Source organism: Pteropus vampyrus, unplaced genomic scaffold (genome assembly GCF_000151845.1).
Source record: "Pteropus vampyrus isolate Shadow unplaced genomic scaffold, Pvam_2.0 Scaffold59, whole genome shotgun sequence".
In the NCBI taxonomy this organism is placed as follows: Eukaryota; Metazoa; Chordata; class Mammalia; order Chiroptera; family Pteropodidae; genus Pteropus; species Pteropus vampyrus.
Window position 1 is genome coordinate 2,868,597 of NW_011888840.1, and position 6,265 is coordinate 2,874,861.

Consider the following 6,265-nt stretch of genomic DNA (forward strand, 5'->3'; position numbering starts at 1 on the left):
TGGCAACCGTCAGCTTGTTCTCTGTACGGATGGTTCTGTTCTGTCATTCTTTTTATGGCCGAGTAATATTCCATCATAGCTGTGTACCGCATCTTTATCTCTTCAGCTATCAGTGGACACTTAGGTGGCTTCCATATCTTGGCAATTGTACATAACGCTGCAGTGAACATAGGAGTACATGTATCTTTTCAAATTAGTGTTTTTGTTTTCTTCAGGTAAATACCCAGAAGTGGTATTGCTGGGTCATAATGGCAGCTCAATTTTTGAATTTTTGAGGAATCCCATTCTGTTTTCCATAGTGGCTGCATTAATTTATAGCCTCATCAACAGTGTATGGGGGTTCCTTGTCTCCATATCCCCACTAACACTTGTTATTTGTTGATTTTTTTATGATAGCCATTCTGACAGGTGTAAGGTGGTATTTCATGGTTTTAACTTGCATTTCCCTGGTCCTTAGTAATGTTGAGCATCTTTTCATATGTCTGTCGGCCATCTATATGTCCTCTTTGGAGAAATGTCTATTTAGGTCCTCTGCCTGTTTTTTAATTGGATTGGTTTTTTCTGGCGGGGAGGTGTTAAGTTGTATGAGTTCCTTATGTATAAATTGGGTATTAATCCCTTACTGGGTATGGGTATGTACCATTTGCGAATATCTCCCATTTAGTAGGTTGTCTTTGATTTTGATGATCTTCGCTGTGTAAAAACGTTTTAGTTTGATGTAGTCCCATTCGTTCATTTTTGCTTTTGTTACCCTTGCCCGAGGAAACATCCAAAAAGATAATGCTGAGAGCAGCGTCAAGGAGTTTACTGCCTGTATTTTCTTCCAGAAGTTTTAGGGTTAAAGGTCTTACATCCTTTGATTTCTTTAAACCATTTCGAGTTATTTTTGTTTATGGTGTAAGAAAGTGGTCAAATTTCAGCGCTCTTTACAATGAACTCTATTTTCTGCTGAATGTCCCTTTGCTCTGCGAATCCATCTGCCTGTCCCACCTCTCTGCTTTTCATCTGCATGTGCTGCGGTTTGGTGACAAACCTGTCTCAGTTTTATCAGTGATTGTTTCTGTTTCTCGGTCTTGTGGTTTTAATGGGTGGTTGCCAAGGGTGGAAATTAACCGATTAAAATCAGAAATCTTCCCAACCTTCTTTTACGTACATACATGTATATAACTTTTTTGACTTATCTTCGGAGACAAGGAACTGTACCCTCAACAGAAACCACGTGGTGGTAGGTGTAGTGACAGAGGTCTTGCAGTTTTAAAAGGGTGGCATGTCCCCGTCTGTCTCTAACTTGCATTTGCCTAGAGTGGCCATCTCGTGCTTTGTCTCTCAGTCAGATGTTCTTTCTGCTCGCTCAGTGTTGGCTGGGGACTGGCCGCAGAAGGCTGTGGCCCAGGCCGGAAAGCCGAGGCCGGCCCTGCCGGAACTAAGCTGGAGGCTGCCTGATGACCGTCCTCTTTGCGGCCAGACAGCAAGTCCATTCTTGAAGCAGCCGAGGGCTACATCTCTGTGCCTGCTGCATTTACTATATAAAAACCTCTTATAAAAAAAAAAAAAAAAAAAGACAAGCCAGCGTTTTTATTGCTGGCATTTGAAAAGTCACCGTCTGGGCCCCTGGACAGTCGGCACTGAGACTCAAACATAAAAAACCATGTTATTTATATTTAAAGCTCATTGTCAGGGCTGCCTGAGTGGCTCGTTTCCTTTGCAGGCTCTTCTCTTCCAGTGGGTGGCAATATTTCACTTTTTAAATTTTCTTTTAGGGAATTCTCAACTTGCATGAGGACAGCACAGATTTTATTTTCAAGAGTGAACAGCTCATTTGTAGTCCCCACCTTCACCTGCCACCCCCAGTCCTGTTAACTTGGTCGAGTTCGCTTGGAAAACTACTTTGAGAACATCAGGTCTTAGGACTCTAGGTCGATTATGAATAAATTTCCAGAGGAAAGGGGAGAGGGGAGGGAGATACTGAGCATCTTGACATCCTGACAATGATTTTGTTACTGATTCCTGTCCCTGAGGACTGGACTTGCCCTTCTGGTCCCTACAACTCTTCTTCAGTTCTCTGAGATCCTCCCACAACCTTCCAACGAAGCCCCATCATGACATAAGCTTCTGAACTGGGTCTAAGTCTCTTGTCACTGAGAGGGTTCTCTTTAATACACTAGAGGTATGAAAGGGAAAAGGAAAAGTGAGAACAAGGATGATCCTAGGCCACCAGCCCCTATCCCTGTCACCACCCTAATTCAGAATGCTTTCCTTGAACCTGGATGTATTGACATCAGAATCCTTAACACAGTGCTCCAGACAATTAGAGTTCACAGTAACTGAAACATAATTGTTATCCCTGATATCGGGACTATACTTAGGTTGTCAAACGCTTTCTTTGCAACAACCCTATGGTGGTGGCATCCACACACCACAGGAGAAACTGAAATCCAAGTGGGTCAGTGAGTTGCCTAAGGTGACAGCTGCTACATGCCCAGCCTGTTCTGTGTGGTCATCAAACTCAGGCCGGTCCCATCATACCCCACTGAAGTCACGTGGAATGTCACAGGACCAGGGATCCAAACCGAAGCTTCAGAATGTGCTGGAACCCCATTTCCCTCTCAGTGAAGGAGATTCAAGGGAAGTAGCGAGATGCAGCTGTCACAAAGTCTCAGTTTGAAGATGGCCTTTCTTGGTGACTGGTCCACAAGAAGGTGTATAGTAGGTAAGTGCATCATAGGAACCCTAGCCACAAATGCCCTGTCTGCAACCTTTCGTCTGAAGAAGAGGGTTATTCTCAATTCTCTATAGGGACGCAGTGAAATATATGTGAGATGCGCATATTCCTGTAGTTGTTTATCTCATATACATCTTTACGTTTGGTTACTTCTGTTGTTAAAATTAGAATGTTCTTCCCCCCACCCCCGAAAAGAACTTGTAAAAAATTTAAACCAATGATTTTATTATGTGTGGGAACAAAAGAGCCAAATAAATAGATTCTGAGTAGCCATTATTTTTTAAATTCAAGTGAAAATCCAAACTAATGAATATCTGCAAAGCAAAAGTGACTCATATTTTGGTGGATTTGGGGGATCATTTTATAAAGACTTATGCAACATACCCTGGAGGGGTCGGTTTTGGAAGACAGGTTGCATGAGAACCAGAGTTTGAGTGACAAGTCAGATATTTGGGATATATTAATGATCCTCACAGCAGTCTAAGACCAAATTTGCAAGTCATTTCATTTGGCTAATTTGCATGTATTCTGGAATGGAGGACCCAAATAATAGAATCTTCCTTGTTTTCTATTTCTTTTGTCTCCAAAATGGTTAATTGGCAAAGAGAAGGAGAAAATAAGAGCAGAGAACATGAGCTGGGGGTTCAGAAGGTCTGGGTTCAAACCGTGACTCCACCACAGTGGTGGCCATTACGGTTGCCCCCAATGTCCCATTTCTCTTCTGGCCCATGGCCCACTCTACTTCCCACCTCCTTAGAGTTAGATCTAGCTCACGCCTTGCCTTGGCCAATGAGATGTGAGCAGAAGTGATGCACGTCATTTTGGAGGAGAAGCCTGAGAGCCAGTGCACAATTTGCTCACCCCCTTTCCTCTGTCACAGTGACAGAGGAGGTTGCAGAGGACCTATCAGCCTGGACCCCTGGGTTAGGGCACTGTGGGCCAGAGCTCCCTGCCAGCTCCTGAGAGAGAGAAGGCAGTTTGGGCAAGGAACCTTTGTTGTTTTAATCACTGAGATTTGGGAAATGCTTGTCACTCACTAATGCACACCCTGGTCTACCCTGACTGAGTCACCGTGTGGCCGTGGGCAAAGTCCTTAACCTCTCATCTGTCGGTTTCTCCTGCCACCGCCGTCAACCGTGGAGTCCCTGTGGACCCGCTCTTTCCTCTCACCAGTTTCTGTAGTGGGGGTGGGGAGGCTGCCTCATATGGTGGGCATTTACTGCTCTCCCTCTCCTTTTTACTTTCCTCCCTTCTGCCTTTCCTTCTCTCCTTCCAAACTTCCTAATCCGGGGCCCGTACCTTGCCAGGAGCCAGATCTAGCCCTTGTATTCTGCCACCTGCGAATTCCTGCACATGTGTTCTGCAGACAGTCTGAACACACCGCAGTTACCGGTGCATCGTGACCTCTTGTTTCGCACCTTTGAATGTGCGTGTGGTCTGAAGCCTCTTTCCTCCCATCACCCAGCTTATGCCTCTAGGTTCCCAGGTCGGGGGCGGGATCTCGACCTTTAGGCTCTCGTTGACACTTATCACACTGCAGTGCATTTGCCTGTGTCCCTGTCTAGTCTCCTCGCCAGATCATGAGTCCTTGAAGGTAGGCTTGTCTTGTTCACCCACAAGGCCTTAGTGTGTCACAAGGCTCAATAAAGAGAGATGGTAGAGGAAATAGGGAGGGTGCAGGCTGGCTCTTTATGCTGTTGGGGAAAGCCATTAAGAAGCTCAACTGTGCTTCTGGCAGGAACACAATGGGACCGTTGTGGGTGAGCAGCCTCCTTTGTCCTGGACTTCTCTTTCCTGGGTCTGGGCCACCTTCTCATCTTAAAGCTTTTACTTTTATTATTGGCTTTGGGTCTATGATGATTCTTGTCATAACCAGATCCCAAATTGCCTCTTAGAGTAACGTGGTCCTTCTATTAGTTTCCTGGGGCTGCTGTAACAAATTAGCACAGACTGGGTGGCTTAAAACAACAGAAATTGGTTCTCTCATGCTTTGGAAGGCTGGCAGTCTGCAATCAAGGTGTCGGGAGGGCCATGCTCCCCCCACAGTCTCTCGGGGAGAGTGCCTCCTTGCCTCCGCTGGTGACTCCAGGTGTTCCTTGCTTTATGGCTGCATCATTTCAATCTCTGCCTCCATCTTCACGTGCCCTTCTCTCCTGCCTTCTCCGTTTCTCTTCTCTTATAGAAAAACTTGTTATAAGATTTAGGGCTCATCCTAACCCAGGATAATCTCATCTCAAGATTTCGACTACAGTGGTCACTGTTATCTGCAGTTTCTTTTTCCATAGTTTTCATTACCTGCGGTCCACCGAGGTCTGAAAATATTAAATGGAAATTTTCAGAATTAAACAATTTATAAGTTTTAAACTGTGCCGCGTTCTGATAGCGTGATGAAATCTCGCGATGTCTGCTCTGTCCCGCCAGGATGTGAATCATCCCTTTATCCAGCGTCTCCACGCTATGGACGCTCCCTGCCCATTAGTTACTTAGTAGCCATCCTGGTTAAGAGACTGACCGGCTTGTGTCCAAGTCACCCTCCTACCACTTAACGGTGGCCTCGAAGCGTGAGAGTAGTGGTGCTGCGATTGGACTACGCCCCCGAGAAGTCGGAACGTGCTTGTTACGGATCGTCAGAAGGTTAGTAGCCGCCTAAGCCTGCGTCACATCGTCCGCGTCACTCACCTTCCTTCATTCCGTCACGTGGGCATTTTATCATCTCACGTCATCACAGGAAGGGTGAGTACATTTTAATAGAGCGCGAGAAAGAGAAAGACCACATCTCCTTAACTTTTACGACAGTATATAGTTGTGCTATTTTTCCAAATAAGGTCACATTCACAGGCTCTGAGTGGACATGTGTTCTGGGGGCCACCATTCCGCCTACGATAGTCCTCACGATCGCTCTTCGGTGGATGACCTGGAAAGGCCTGAGATGTGTACGGAAGTCTCCTCTCAAGCAGCGTGGGAGGAAGGGCCACCAGAGTGAGCTCGTCTTCCCTCACTGTGCCCTCGGGGATTTAGGAGGTCCTTCGTCCTCATGCGCAGGCTCAGTCACCCCTGCAGACTGCCACCCGGTGACTTCCCTATTCTTGGGCAACTCTGGAGCCTCTCTGGCCTGTCACACATCTGGTGGCCAGGCCTCCATACAGTTTTCCTAGACCGAACCCTTGGGCTAAACCAGCACATGCTTGGAGCGGCAGCCCCTGTCCCTAGCCTGTGGTCTACCCCGCCGGCAGTCTCCCTCTTTGTGGCGGTCCCCCTCTTTGACAGCAGAACGCCAATGTGTTTTTTGGGGGGGCACTATGGGAAGGGATCTTGGCATGAGTTGGCCCCTTCTGCATGCAGCCTCAGAGAGTCAGTCCTGACCGATGTAAATTGGTTTGATAATCTCATCCCCTTGTCCTTTAACTGGGCTAAGAGTGGCCATGTGATCCAGGTCTGGCTGATGAGATGTAATGCGACGTCTCCTGGGGTGGGCTTTCCTTAGCAAAGGAAAAGACAAAGGCTTGTGAGGAGACAGATTTTTCCCCTCCCCCTTCTTCCTAC